This window comes from Oncorhynchus gorbuscha, linkage group LG10 (genome assembly GCF_021184085.1).
Source record: "Oncorhynchus gorbuscha isolate QuinsamMale2020 ecotype Even-year linkage group LG10, OgorEven_v1.0, whole genome shotgun sequence".
Lineage (NCBI taxonomy): Eukaryota > Metazoa > Chordata > Actinopteri > Salmoniformes > Salmonidae > Oncorhynchus > Oncorhynchus gorbuscha.
Genome location: NC_060182.1, coordinates 7,942,254 through 7,955,493, shown reverse-complemented (window position 1 = coordinate 7,955,493; position 13,240 = coordinate 7,942,254). Strand labels below are relative to the sequence as shown.

The 13,240-nt window shown below is 44.8% G+C and overlaps 6 non-coding genes across 6 annotated transcripts; all 6 read left to right on the top strand.

Moving 5' to 3' along the window:
* Positions 1 to 797: 797 nt before the first annotated feature.
* On the top strand, positions 798 to 869 carry trnah-gug. The gene has a single exon. It is a non-coding gene; the product is annotated as a tRNA-His (tRNA).
* Positions 870 to 3,164: 2,295 nt separating this feature from the next.
* trnah-gug lies at positions 3,165 to 3,236 on the top strand. The gene has a single exon. It is a non-coding gene; the product is annotated as a tRNA-His (tRNA).
* Positions 3,237 to 5,515: 2,279 nt separating this feature from the next.
* On the top strand, positions 5,516 to 5,587 carry trnah-gug. The gene has a single exon. It is a non-coding gene; the product is annotated as a tRNA-His (tRNA).
* A 2,280-nt stretch (positions 5,588 to 7,867) lies between these two features.
* On the top strand, positions 7,868 to 7,939 carry trnah-gug. The gene has a single exon. It is a non-coding gene; the product is annotated as a tRNA-His (tRNA).
* A 2,280-nt stretch (positions 7,940 to 10,219) lies between these two features.
* On the top strand, positions 10,220 to 10,291 carry trnah-gug. Its single transcript has one exon. It is a non-coding gene; the product is annotated as a tRNA-His (tRNA).
* A 2,279-nt stretch (positions 10,292 to 12,570) lies between these two features.
* Positions 12,571 to 12,642, top strand: trnah-gug. Its single transcript has one exon. It is a non-coding gene; the product is annotated as a tRNA-His (tRNA).
* The last annotated feature ends 598 nt before the right edge of the window (positions 12,643 to 13,240 follow it).

Sequence of the window (13,240 nt, the reverse complement as noted above, 5' to 3'; positions counted from 1 at the left end):
CTATATTATTCTTAGTTCGGACATATAAAGGTTTGCATGTGAAAAATATGGTCCAAACATACCAAGACCTTCGTGAAGAGGGCACGACAATGCCTATTTCCCTCAGGAGGCTGAAAATAGTTTGGCATTGGACCTCAGATCCTCAAATAATATCTAAAGCTGCACCATCCAGAGCATTTTGACTGGCTGCATCACCGCTTGGTATGGCAACTGCTCAGCATCCGACTGCAATTCGCAACAGAGCATAGTGCTTACATCACGGAGGCCGAGCTTCCTGCCATCCAGGATGTCTATACCAGGCGGTGTCAGAGGAAGGCCCAAAGAATTGTCAAAGACTCCAGCCACCTAAGTCATAGACTGTAGACCGGGATCTTTTATTTCAGCTCATGAAACATGGGACCAACACTTTACATGTTGTGTTAATATTTTAGATTACACAGTTAGTACTTTGAGTCATTCAAAAGGAGACTTTTTGCCGTAACATTGTGTATCAAAATGGCGTGACCCGGACTCTGCGGCCACAACACAGAGCACTAACCACTGTATGATCATGGCGAGTTACCAGGGCTTGTGGGAGACCCCTTGAGTGGAAAGCCAAAAGGTCAGCTGTGCCTGTCCTCGTCACTGCATGCTTGAATAACCCAATTTGTCCCACAGACACACAAGCACTAACTGTAATCTAACTGGCATCAAAGTGTAACGTTAGACTTTGGAATTTAACCACCTCAGCCACGTCACAGTGAAGGCCTGCTTGAGTAGATCAATTTCAACTCCACATATGCAAGCCCTGGTAGCTCGCCGTGATCGTATAGTGGTTAGTACTCTGCGTTGTGGCCGCAGCAACCCCGGTTCGAATCCGGGTCACGGCATTGAAATTCACAATGTCACGGCATAAGGGCTCTTTTTGAATTAGCAGAATGAACTAAACTGAATAAGTAGAGTGAATTTAGCAGAAATTGTGGAAAGGGTGCCACTTACCACTGGTGAATAAATAATTACTATACCTCTGTCGTTATAACATTAAATAAGCAGAGATCGATAACAGTGTAGGTTACCATACAATACATTTAGTTTCGTTGGCTACATTTTAAAGGCAGAGTCACAAAGTGAACAGCTGTATCGGGTCAATTTTGACAACAACTAAGAGCATTGAAGCACAAAGCGAAAACTTCTCCGCCTCGTCCCGAAGTTATGCATGGGCTGATACTCTGTGATAGTCTATCATTGTGCTCATCTGCAGAGCTGCTCATGGCGACATCATATGGCTGAGTCTCAGTTTAACTCATTCAAAAAGCGACCTCAAGCCGTGAATCGCATTGCCATGAGCAGTACTAACCATTATATGATCACGGCAAGCTACCGGGGCTTGTGTGTGAGAGGGAGTTATTAGGCTACTCAAGCATGCCGTTGCCTTTATGTGGAAAATGTGGCTAAATACCATTGTTGACTAGTTAGACTAGAGAGACTCAACAGTGTATTGTGTAGTAGAATAGAGTTAGTACTGACCCCTGTAGAGTATTGTGTGGTACAGTGGAATACAGTGCTCTGCTAGTGTAGAGTACGGTTCTGAAGTATCCTTGGAATAGGAACATGCCCTCCCCTGGACAATGATTAGCATCCATGAGGGTGACGGTCAACCTCTCCTTGATTATATCATCCAGGGGCAACATATTGGGTTCCCCCAAACTCCAGCGGATGAATCTATCATTCTCTGACCTGAACACAGGGAAAAGAGAATGGAAAGATGGGTGTGTTGGACCAGGTCTAGTTCAGGCCCACAGTATCGTCACTGTGCATATGGGACAGGAAGAACAGGCAAACATACTGACACTTCCTAACCTGCCAGAAGTCCACTGGCAGCAGAGTATAGGGTTAAGTTTACCATTCATTATTCTCAGCTCTGGAGAATCATCCTCGGAAAATGACGAGAAGAGAGAGCAATGTGCCATTCACTGAGGAGTGACTTCCGTCTGGCCACTCCACCATAAAGGCCTGATTGGTGGAGTGCTGCAGAGATGGTTGTCCTTCTGGAAGGTTCTCCCAGCTCGTTCAGTGTGACAGGGTCTAGTTCTTCCAATTAAGCACCGCCACGTGCGGTCGTAGACCCGACAATGTAAGAAATGTTTTGCCTTTATCGTGTAGTGTGGGGCCCGGTGACTGACCAATAGAAACTCGGCCAGCACTGAGTACACACACAAATTATGATTATTGTGAATATTCAGATTTATATAATAGTTTGATTTAAACGTCTACATGCTTTGCAAGAAGAACAATTTCCCTAATAATCCTGTTTACATTTTGATAAATGCAGATTTCGCCAATCAAAATAAACTTTCTACCACAGCGACCATGTTATTTTCGGGAAGCCTATATTATTCTTAGTTCGGACATATAAAGGTTTGCATGTGAAAAATATGGTCCAAACATACCAAGACCTTCGTGAAGAGGGCACGACAATGCCTATTTCACCTCAGGAGGCTGAAAATAGTTGGCATTGGACCTCAGATCCTCAAATAATATCTAAAGCTGCACCATCCAGAGCATTTTGACTGGCTGCATCATCGCTTGGTATGGCAACTGCTCAGCATCCGACTGCAATTCGCAACAGAGCATAGTGCTTACATCACGGAGGCCGAGCTTCCTGCCATCCAGGATGTCTATACCAGGCGGTGTCAGAGGAAGGCCCAAAGAATTGTCAAAGACTCCAGCCACCTAAGTCATAGACTGTAGACCGGGATCTTTTATTTCAGCTCATGAAACATGGGACCAACACTTTACATATTGTGTTAATATTTTAGATTACACAGTTAGTACTTTGAGTCATTCAAAAGGAGACTTTTTGCCGTAACATTGTGTATCAAAATGGCGTGACCCGGACTCTGCGGCCACAACACAGAGCACTAACCACTGTATGATCATGGCGAGTTACCAGGGCTTGTGGGAGACCCCTTGAGTGGAAAGCCAAAAGGTCAGCTGTGCCTGTCCTCATCACTGCATGCTTGAATAACCCAATTTGTCCCACAGACACACAAGCACTAACTGTAATCTAACTGGCATCAAAGTGTAACGTTAGACTTTGGAATTTAACCACCTCAGCCACGTCACAGTGAAGGCCTGCTTGAGTAGATCAATTTCAACTCCACATATGAAAGCCCTGGTAGCTCGCCGTGATCGTATAGTGGTTAGTACTCTGCGTTGTGGCCGCAGCAACCCCGGTTCGAATCCGGGTCACGGCATTGAAATTCACAATGTCACGGCATAAGGGCTCTTTTTGAATTAGCAGAATGAACTAAACTGAATAAGTAGAGTGAATTTAGCAGAAATTGTGGAAAGGGTGCCACTTACCACTGGTGAATAAATAATTACTATACCTCTGTCGTTATAACATTAAATAAGCAGAGATTGATAACAGTGTAGGTTACCATACAATACATTTAGTTTCGTTGGCTACAGTTTAAAGGCAGAGTCACAAAGTGAACAGCTGTATCGGGTCAATTTTGACAACAACTAAGAGCATTGAAGCACAAAGCGAAAACTTCTCCGCCTCGTCCCGAAGTTATGCATGGGCTGATACTCTGTGATAGTCTATCATTGTGCTCATCTGCAGAGCTGCTCATGGCGACATCATATGGCTGAGTCTCAGTTTAACTCATTCAAAAAGCGACCTCAAGCCGTGAATCGCATTGCCATGAGCAGTACTAACCATTATATGATCACGGCAAGCTACCGGGGCTTGTGTGTGAGGGGGAGTTATTAGGCTACTCAAGCATGCCGTTGCCTTTATGTGGAAAATGTGGCTAAATACGACTAGAGAGACTCAACAGTGTATTGTGTAGTAGAATAGAGTTAGTACTGACCCCTGTAGAGTATTGTGTGGTACAGTGGAATACAGTGCTCTGCTAGTGTAGAGTACGGTTCTGAAGTATCCTTGGAATAGGAACATGCCCTCCCCTGGACAATGATTAGCATCCATGAGGGTGACGGTCAACCTCTCCTTGATTATATCATCCAGGGGCAACATATTGGGTTCCCCCAAACTCCAGCGGATGAATCTATCATTCTCTGACCTGAACACAGGGAAAAGAGAATGGAAAGATGGGTGTGTTGGACCAGGTCTAGTTCAGGCCCACAGTATCGTCACTGTGCATATGGGACAGGAAGAACAGGCAAACATACTGACACTTCCTAACCTGCCAGAAGTCCACTGGCAGCAGAGTATAGGGTTAAGTTTACCATTCATTATTCACAGCTCTGGAGAATCATCCTCGGAAAATGACGAGAAGAGAGAGCAATGTGCCATTCACTGAGGAGTGACTTCCGTCTGGCCACTCCACCATAAAGGCCTGATTGGTGGAGTGCTGCAGAGATGGTTGTCCTTCTGGAAGGTTCTCCCAGCTCGTTCAGTGTGACAGGGTCTAGTTCTTCCAATTAAGCACCGCCACGTGCGGTCGTAGACCCCGACAATGTAAGAAATGTTTTGCCTTTATCGTGTAGTGTGGGGCCCGGTGACTGACCAATAGAAACTCGGCCAGCACTGAGTACACACACAAATTATGATTATTGTGAATATTCAGATTTATATAATAGTTTGATTTAAACGTCTACATGCTTTGCAAGAAGAACAATTTCCCTAATAATCCTGTTTACATTTTGATAAATGCAGATTTCGCCAATCAAAATAAACTTTCTACCACAGCGACCATGTTATTTTCGGGAAGCCTATATTATTTTTAGTTCTGACATATAAAGGTTTGCATGTGAAAAATATGGTCCAAACATACCAAGACCTTCGTGAAGAGGGCACGACAATGCCTATTTCCCCTCAGGAGGCTGAAAATATTTGGCATTGGACCTCAGATCCTCAAATAATATCTAAAGCTGCACCATCCAGAGCATTTTGACTGGCTGCATCACCGCTTGGTATGGCAACTGCTCGGCATCCGACTGCAATTCGCAACAGAGCATAGTGCTTACATCACTGAGGCCGAGCATCCTGCCATCCAGGACGTCTATACCAGGCGGTGTCAGAGGAAGGCCCAAAGAATTGTCAAAGACTCCAGCCACCTAAGTCATAGACTGTAGACCGGGATCTTTTATTTCAGCTCATGAAACATGGGACCAACACTTTACATGTTGTGTTAATATTTTAGATTACACAGTTAGTACTTTGAGTCATTCAAAAGGAGACTTTTGCCGTAACATTGTGTATCAAAATGGCGTGACCCGGACTCTGCGGCCACAACACAGAGCACTAACCACTGTATGATCATGGCGAGTTACCAGGGCTTGTGGGAGACCCCTTGAGTGGAAAGCCAAAAGGTCAGCTGTGCCTGTCCTCGTCACTGCATGCTTGAATAACCCAATTTGTCCCACAGACACACAAGCACTAACTGTAATCTAACTGGCATCAAAGTGTAACGTTAGACTTTGGAATTTAACCACCTCAGCCACGTCACAGTGAAGGCCTGCTTGAGTAGATCAATTTCAACTCCACATATGCAAGCCCTGGTAGCTCGCCGTGATCGTATAGTGGTTAGTACTCTGCGTTGTGGCCGCAGCAACCCCGGTTCGAATCCGGGTCACGGCATTGAAATTCACAATGTCACGGCATAAGGGCTCTTTTTGAATTAGCAGAATGAACTAAACTGAATAAGTAGAGTGAATTTAGCAGAGATTGTGGAAAGGGTGCCACTGACCACTGGTGAATAAATAATTACTATACCTCTGTCGTTATAACATTAAATAAGCAGAGATTGATAACAGTGTAGGTTACCATACAATACATTTAGTTTCGTTGGCTACAGTTTAAAGGCAGAGTCACAAAGTGAACAGCTGTATCGGGTCAATTTTGACAACAACTAAGAGCATTGAAGCACAAAGCGAAAACTTCTCCGCCTCGTCCCGAAGTTATGCATGGGCTGATACTCTGTGATAGTCTATCATTGTGCTCATCTGCAGAGCTGCTCATGGCGACATCATATGGCTCAGTCTCAGTTTAACTCATTCAAAAAGCGACCTCAAGCCGTGAATCGCATTGCCATGAGCAGTACTAACCATTATATGATCACGGCAAGCTACCGGGGCTTGTGTGTGAGGGGGAGATATTAGGCTACTCAAGCATGCCGTTGCCTTTATGTGGAAAATGTGGCTAAATACGACTAGAGAGACTCAACAGTGTATTGTGTAGTAGAATAGAGTTAGTACTGACCCCTGTAGAGTATTGTGTGGTACAGTGGAATACAGTGCTCTGCTAGTGTAGAGTACGGTTCTGAAGTATCCTTGGAATAGGAACATGCCCTCCCCTGGACAATGATTAGCATCCATGAGGGTGACGGTCAACCTCTCCTTGATTATATCATCCAGGGGCAACATATTGGGTTCCCCCAAACTCCAGCGGATGAATCTATCATTCTCTGACCTGAACACAGGGAAAAGAGAATGGAAAGATGGGTGTGTTGGACCAGGTCTAGTTCAGGCCCACAGTATCGTCACTGTGCATATGGGACAGGAAGAACAGGCAAACATACTGACACTTCCTAACCTGCCAGAAGTCCACTGGCAGCAGAGTATAGGGTTAAGTTTACCATTCATTATTCACAGCTCTGGAGAATCATCCTCGGAAAATGACGAGAAGAGAGAGCAATGTGCCATTCACTGAGGAGTGACTTCCGTCTGGCCACTCCACCATAAAGGCCTGATTGGTGGAGTGCTGCAGAGATGGTTGTCCTTCTGGAAGGTTCTCCCAGCTCGTTCAGTGTGACAGGGTCTAGTTCTTCCAATTAAGCACCGCCACGTGCGGTCGTAGACCCCGACAATGTAAGAAATGTTTTGCCTTTATCGTGTAGTGTGGGGCCCGGTGACTGACCAATAGAAACTCGGCCAGCACTGAGTACACACACAAATTATGATTATTGTGAATATTCAGATTTATATAATAGTTTGATTTAAACGTCTACATGCTTTGCAAGAAGAACAATTTCCCTAATAATCCTGTTTACATTTTGATAAATGCAGATTTCGCCAATCAAAATAAACTTTCTACCACAGCGACCATGTTATTTTCGGGAAGCCTATATTATTTTTAGTTCTGACATATAAAGGTTTGCATGTGAAAAATATGGTCCAAACATACCAAGACCTTCGTGAAGAGGGCACGACAATGCCTATTTCCCCTCAGGAGGCTGAAAATATTTGGCATTGGACCTCAGATCCTCAAATAATATCTAAAGCTGCACCATCCAGAGCATTTTGACTGGCTGCATCACCGCTTGGTATGGCAACTGCTCGGCATCCGACTGCAATTCGCAACAGAGCATAGTGCTTACATCACTGAGGCCGAGCATCCTGCCATCCAGGACGTCTATACCAGGCGGTGTCAGAGGAAGGCCCAAAGAATTGTCAAAGACTCCAGCCACCTAAGTCATAGACTGTAGACCGGGATCTTTTATTTCAGCTCATGAAACATGGGACCAACACTTTACATGTTGTGTTAATATTTTAGATTACACAGTTAGTACTTTGAGTCATTCAAAAGGAGACTTTTTGCCGTAACATTGTGTATCAAAATGGCGTGACCCGGACTCTGCGGCCACAACACAGAGCACTAACCACTGTATGATCATGGCGAGTTACCAGGGCTTGTGGGAGACCCCTTGAGTGGAAAGCCAAAAGGTCAGCTGTGCCTGTCCTCGTCACTGCATGCTTGAATAACCCAATTTGTCCCACAGACACACAAGCACTAACTGTAATCTAACTGGCATCAAAGTGTAACGTTAGACTTTGGAATTTAACCACCTCAGCCACGTCACAGTGAAGGCCTGCTTGAGTAGATCAATTTCAACTCCACATATGCAAGCCCTGGTAGCTCGCCGTGATCGTATAGTGGTTAGTACTCTGCGTTGTGGCCGCAGCAACCCCGGTTCGAATCCGGGTCACGGCATTGAAATTCACAATGTCACGGCATAAGGGCTCTTTTTGAATTAGCAGAATGAACTAAACTGAATAAGTAGAGTGAATTTAGCAGAGATTGTGGAAAGGGTGCCACTGACCACTGGTGAATAAATAATTACTATACCTCTGTCGTTATAACATTAAATAAGCAGAGATTGATAACAGTGTAGGTTACCATACAATACATTTAGTTTCGTTGGCTACAGTTTAAAGGCAGAGTCACAAAGTGAACAGCTGTATCGGCTCAATTTTGACAACAACTAAGAGCATTGAAGCACAAAGCGAAAACTTCTCCGCCTCGTCCCGAAGTTATGCATGGGCTGATACTCTGTGATAGTCTATCATTGTGCTCATCTGCAGAGCTGCTCATGGCGACATCATATGGCTGAGTCTCAGTTTAACTCATTCAAAAAGCGACCTCAAGCCGTGAATCGCATTGCCATGAGCAGTACTAACCATTATATGATCACGGCAAGCTACCGGGGCTTGTGTGTGAGGGGGAGTTATTAGGCTACTCAAGCATGCCGTTGCCTTTATGTGGAAAATGTGGCTAAATACGACTAGAGAGACTCAACAGTGTATTGTGTAGTAGAATAGAGTTAGTACTGACCCCTGTAGAGTATTGTGTGGTACAGTGGAATACAGTGCTCTGCTAGTGTAGAGTACGGTTCTGAAGTATCCTTGGAATAGGAACATGCCCTCCCCTGGACAATGATTAGCATCCATGAGGGTGACGGTCAACCTCTCCTTGATTATATCATCCAGGGGCAACATATTGGGTTCCCCCAAACTCCAGCGGATGAATCTATCATTCTCTGACCTGAACACAGGGAAAAGAGAATGGAAAGATGGGTGTGTTGGACCAGGTCTAGTTCAGGCCCACAGTATCGTCACTGTGCATATGGGACAGGAAGAACAGGCAAACATACTGACACTTCCTAACCTGCCAGAAGTCCACTGGCAGCAGAGTATAGGGTTAAGTTTACCATTCATTATTCTCAGCTCTGGAGAATCATCCTCGGAAAATGACGAGAAGAGAGAGCAATGTGCCATTCACTGAGGAGTGACTTCCGTCTGGCCACTCCACCATAAAGGCCTGATTGGTGGAGTGCTGCAGAGATGGTTGTCCTTCTGGAAGGTTCTCCCAGCTCGTTCAGTGTGACAGGGTCTAGTTCTTCCAATTAAGCACCGCCACGTGCGGTCGTAGACCCCGACAATGTAAGAAATGTTTTGCCTTTATCGTGTAGTGTGGGGCCCGGTGACTGACCAATAGAAACTCGGCCAGCACTGAGTACACACACAAATTATGATTATTGTGAATATTCAGATTTATATAATAGTTTGATTTAAACGTCTACATGCTTTGCAAGAAGAACAATTTCCCTAATAATCCTGTTTACATTTTGATAAATGCAGATTTCGCCAATCAAAATAAACTTTCTACCACAGCGACCATGTTATTTTCGGGAAGCCTATATTATTTTTAGTTCTGACATATAAAGGTTTGCATGTGAAAAATATGGTCCAAACATACCAAGACCTTCGTGAAGAGGGCACGACAATGCCTATTTCCCCTCAGGAGGCTGAAAATATTTGGCATTGGACCTCAGATCCTCAAATAATATCTAAAGCTGCACCATCCAGAGCATTTTGACTGGCTGCATCACCGCTTGGTATGGCAACTGCTCGGCATCCGACTGCAATTCGCAACAGAGCATAGTGCTTACATCACTGAGGCCGAGCATCCTGCCATCCAGGACGTCTATACCAGGCGGTGTCAGAGGAAGGCCCAAAGAATTGTCAAAGACTCCAGCCACCTAAGTCATAGACTGTAGACCGGGATCTTTTATTTCAGCTCATGAAACATGGGACCAACACTTTACATGTTGTGTTAATATTTTAGATTACACAGTTAGTACTTTGAGTCATTCAAAAGGAGACTTTTTGCCGTAACATTGTGTATCAAAATGGCGTGACCCGGACTCTGCGGCCACAACACAGAGCACTAACCACTGTATGATCATGGCGAGTTACCAGGGCTTGTGGGAGACCCCTTGAGTGGAAAGCCAAAAGGTCAGCTGTGCCTGTCCTCGTCACTGCATGCTTGAATAACCCAATTTGTCCCACAGACACACAAGCACTAACTGTAATCTAACTGGCATCAAAGTGTAACGTTAGACTTTGGAATTTAACCACCTCAGCCACGTCACAGTGAAGGCCTGCTTGAGTAGATCAATTTCAACTCCACATATGCAAGCCCTGGTAGCTCGCCGTGATCGTATAGTGGTTAGTACTCTGCGTTGTGGCCGCAGCAACCCCGGTTCGAATCCGGGTCACGGCATTGAAATTCACAATGTCACGGCATAAGGGCTCTTTTTGAATTAGCAGAATGAACTAAACTGAATAAGTAGAGTGAATTTAGCAGAGATTGTGGAAAGGGTGCCACTGACCACTGGTGAATAAATAATTACTATACCTCTGTCGTTATAACATTAAATAAGCAGAGATTGATAACATTGTAGGTTACCATACAATACATTTAGTTTCGTTGGCTACAGTTTAAAGGCAGAGTCACAAAGTGAACAGCTGTATCGGGTCAATTTTGACAACAACTAAGAGCATTGAAGCACAAAGCGAAAACTTCTCCGCCTCGTCCCGAAGTTATGCATGGGCTGATACTCTGTGATAGTCTATCATTGTGCTCATCTGCAGAGCTGCTCATGGCGACATCATATGGCTCAGTCTCAGTTTAACTCATTCAAAAAGCGACCTCAAGCCGTGAATCGCATTGCCATGAGCAGTACTAACCATTATATGATCACGGCAAGCTACCGGGGCTTGTGTGTGAGGGGGAGATATTAGGCTACTCAAGCATGCCGTTGCCTTTATGTGGAAAATGTGGCTAAATACGACTAGAGAGACTCAACAGTGTATTGTGTAGTAGAATAGAGTTAGTACTGACCCCTGTAGAGTATTGTGTGGTACAGTGGAATACAGTGCTCTGCTAGTGTAGAGTACGGTTCTGAAGTATCCTTGGAATAGGAACATGCCCTCCCCTGGACAATGATTAGCATCCATGAGGGTGACGGTCAACCTCTCCTTGATTATATCATCCAGGGGCAACATATTGGGTTCCCCCAAACTCCAGCGGATGAATCTATCATTCTCTGACCTGAACACAGGGAAAAGAGAATGGAAAGATGGGTGTGTTGGACCAGGTCTAGTTCAGGCCCACAGTATCGTCACTGTGCATATGGGACAGGAAGAACAGGCAAACATACTGACACTTCCTAACCTGCCAGAAGTCCACTGGCAGCAGAGTATAGGGTTAAGTTTACCATTCATTATTCTCAGCTCTGGAGAATCATCCTCGGAAAATGACGAGAAGAGAGAGCAATGTGCCATTCACTGAGGAGTGACTTGCGTCTGGCCACTCCACCATAAAGGCCTGATTGGTGGAGTGCTGCAGAGATGGTTGTCCTTCTGGAAGGTTCTCCCAGCTCGTTCAGTGTGACAGGGTCTAGTTCTTCCAATTAAGCACCGCCACGTGCGGTCGTAGACCCCGACAATGTAAGATATGTTTTGCCTTTATCGTGTAGTGTGGGGCCCGGTGACTGACCAATAGAAACTCGGCCAGCACTGAGTACACACACAAATTATGATTATTGTGAATATTCAGATTTATATAATAGTTTGATTTAAACGTCTACATGCTTTGCAAGAAGAACAATTTCCCTAATAATCCTGTTTACATTTTGATAAATGCAGATTTCGCCAATCAAAATAAACTTTCTACCACAGCGACCATGTTATTTTCGGGAAGCCTATATTATTCTTAGTTCGGACATATAAAGGTTTGCATGTGAAAAATATGGTACAAACATACCAAGACCTTCGTGAAGAGGGCACGACAATGCCTATTTCCCTCAGGAGGCTGAAAATATTTGGCATTGGACCTCAGATCCTCAAATAATATCTAAAGCTGCACCATCCAGAGCATTTTGACTGGCTGCATCACCGCTTGGTATGGCAACTGCTCAGCATCCGACTGCAATTCGCAACAGAGCATAGTGCTTACATCACTGAGGCCGAGCATCCTGCCATCCAGGACGTCTATACCAGGCGGTGTCAGAGGAAGGCCCAAAGAATTGTCAAAGACTCCAGCCACCTAAGTCATAGACTGTAGACCGGGATCTTTTATTTCAGCTCATGAAACATGGGACCAACACTTTACATGTCGTGTTAATATTTTAGATTACACAGTTAGTACTTTGAGTCATTCAAAAGGATACTTTTTGCCGTAACATTGTGTATCAAAATGGCGTGACCCGGACTCTGCGGCCACAACACAGAGCACTAACCACTGTATGATCATGGCGAGTTACCAGGGCTTGTGGGAGACCCCTTGAGTGGAAAGCCAAAAGGTCAGCTGTGCCTGTCCTCGTCACTGCATGCTTGAATAACCCAATTTGTCCCACAGACAAACAAGCACTAACTGTAATCTAACTGGCATCAAAGTGTAATGTTAGACTTTGGAATTTAACCACCTCAGGCATGTCACAGTGAAGGCCTGCTTGAGTAGATCGATTTCACCTCCACATATGCAAGCCCTGGTAGCTCGCCGTGATCGTATAGTGGTTAGTACTCTGCGTTGTGGCCGCAGCAACCCCGGTTCGAATCCGGGTCACGGCATTGAAATTCACAATGTCACGGCATAAGGGCTCTTTTTGAATTAGCAGAATGCACTAAACTGAATAAGTAGAGTGAATTTAGCAGAGATTGTGGAAAGGGTGCCACTGACCACTGGTGAATAAATAATTACTATACATCTGTCGTTAAATAAGCAGAGATTGATAACAGTGTAGGTTACCATACAATACATTTAGTTTCGTTGGCTACAGTTTAAAGGCAGAGTCACAAAGTGAACAGCTGTATCGGGTCAATTTTGACAACAACTAAGAGCATTGAAGCACAAAGCGAAAACTTCTCCGCCTCGTCCCAAAGTTATGCATGGGCTGATACTCTGTGATAGTCTATCATTGTGCTCATCTGCAGAGCTGCTCATGGCGACATCATATGGCTGAGTCTCAGTTTAACTCATTCAAAAAGCGACCTCAAGCCGTGAATCGCATTGCCATGAGCAGTACTAACCATTATATGATCACGGCAAGCTACCGGGGCTTGTGTGTGAGGGGGAGATATTAGGCTACTCAAGCATGCCGTTGCCTTTATGTGGAAAATGTGGCTAAATACCATTGTTGACTAGTTAGACTAGAGAGACTCAACAGTG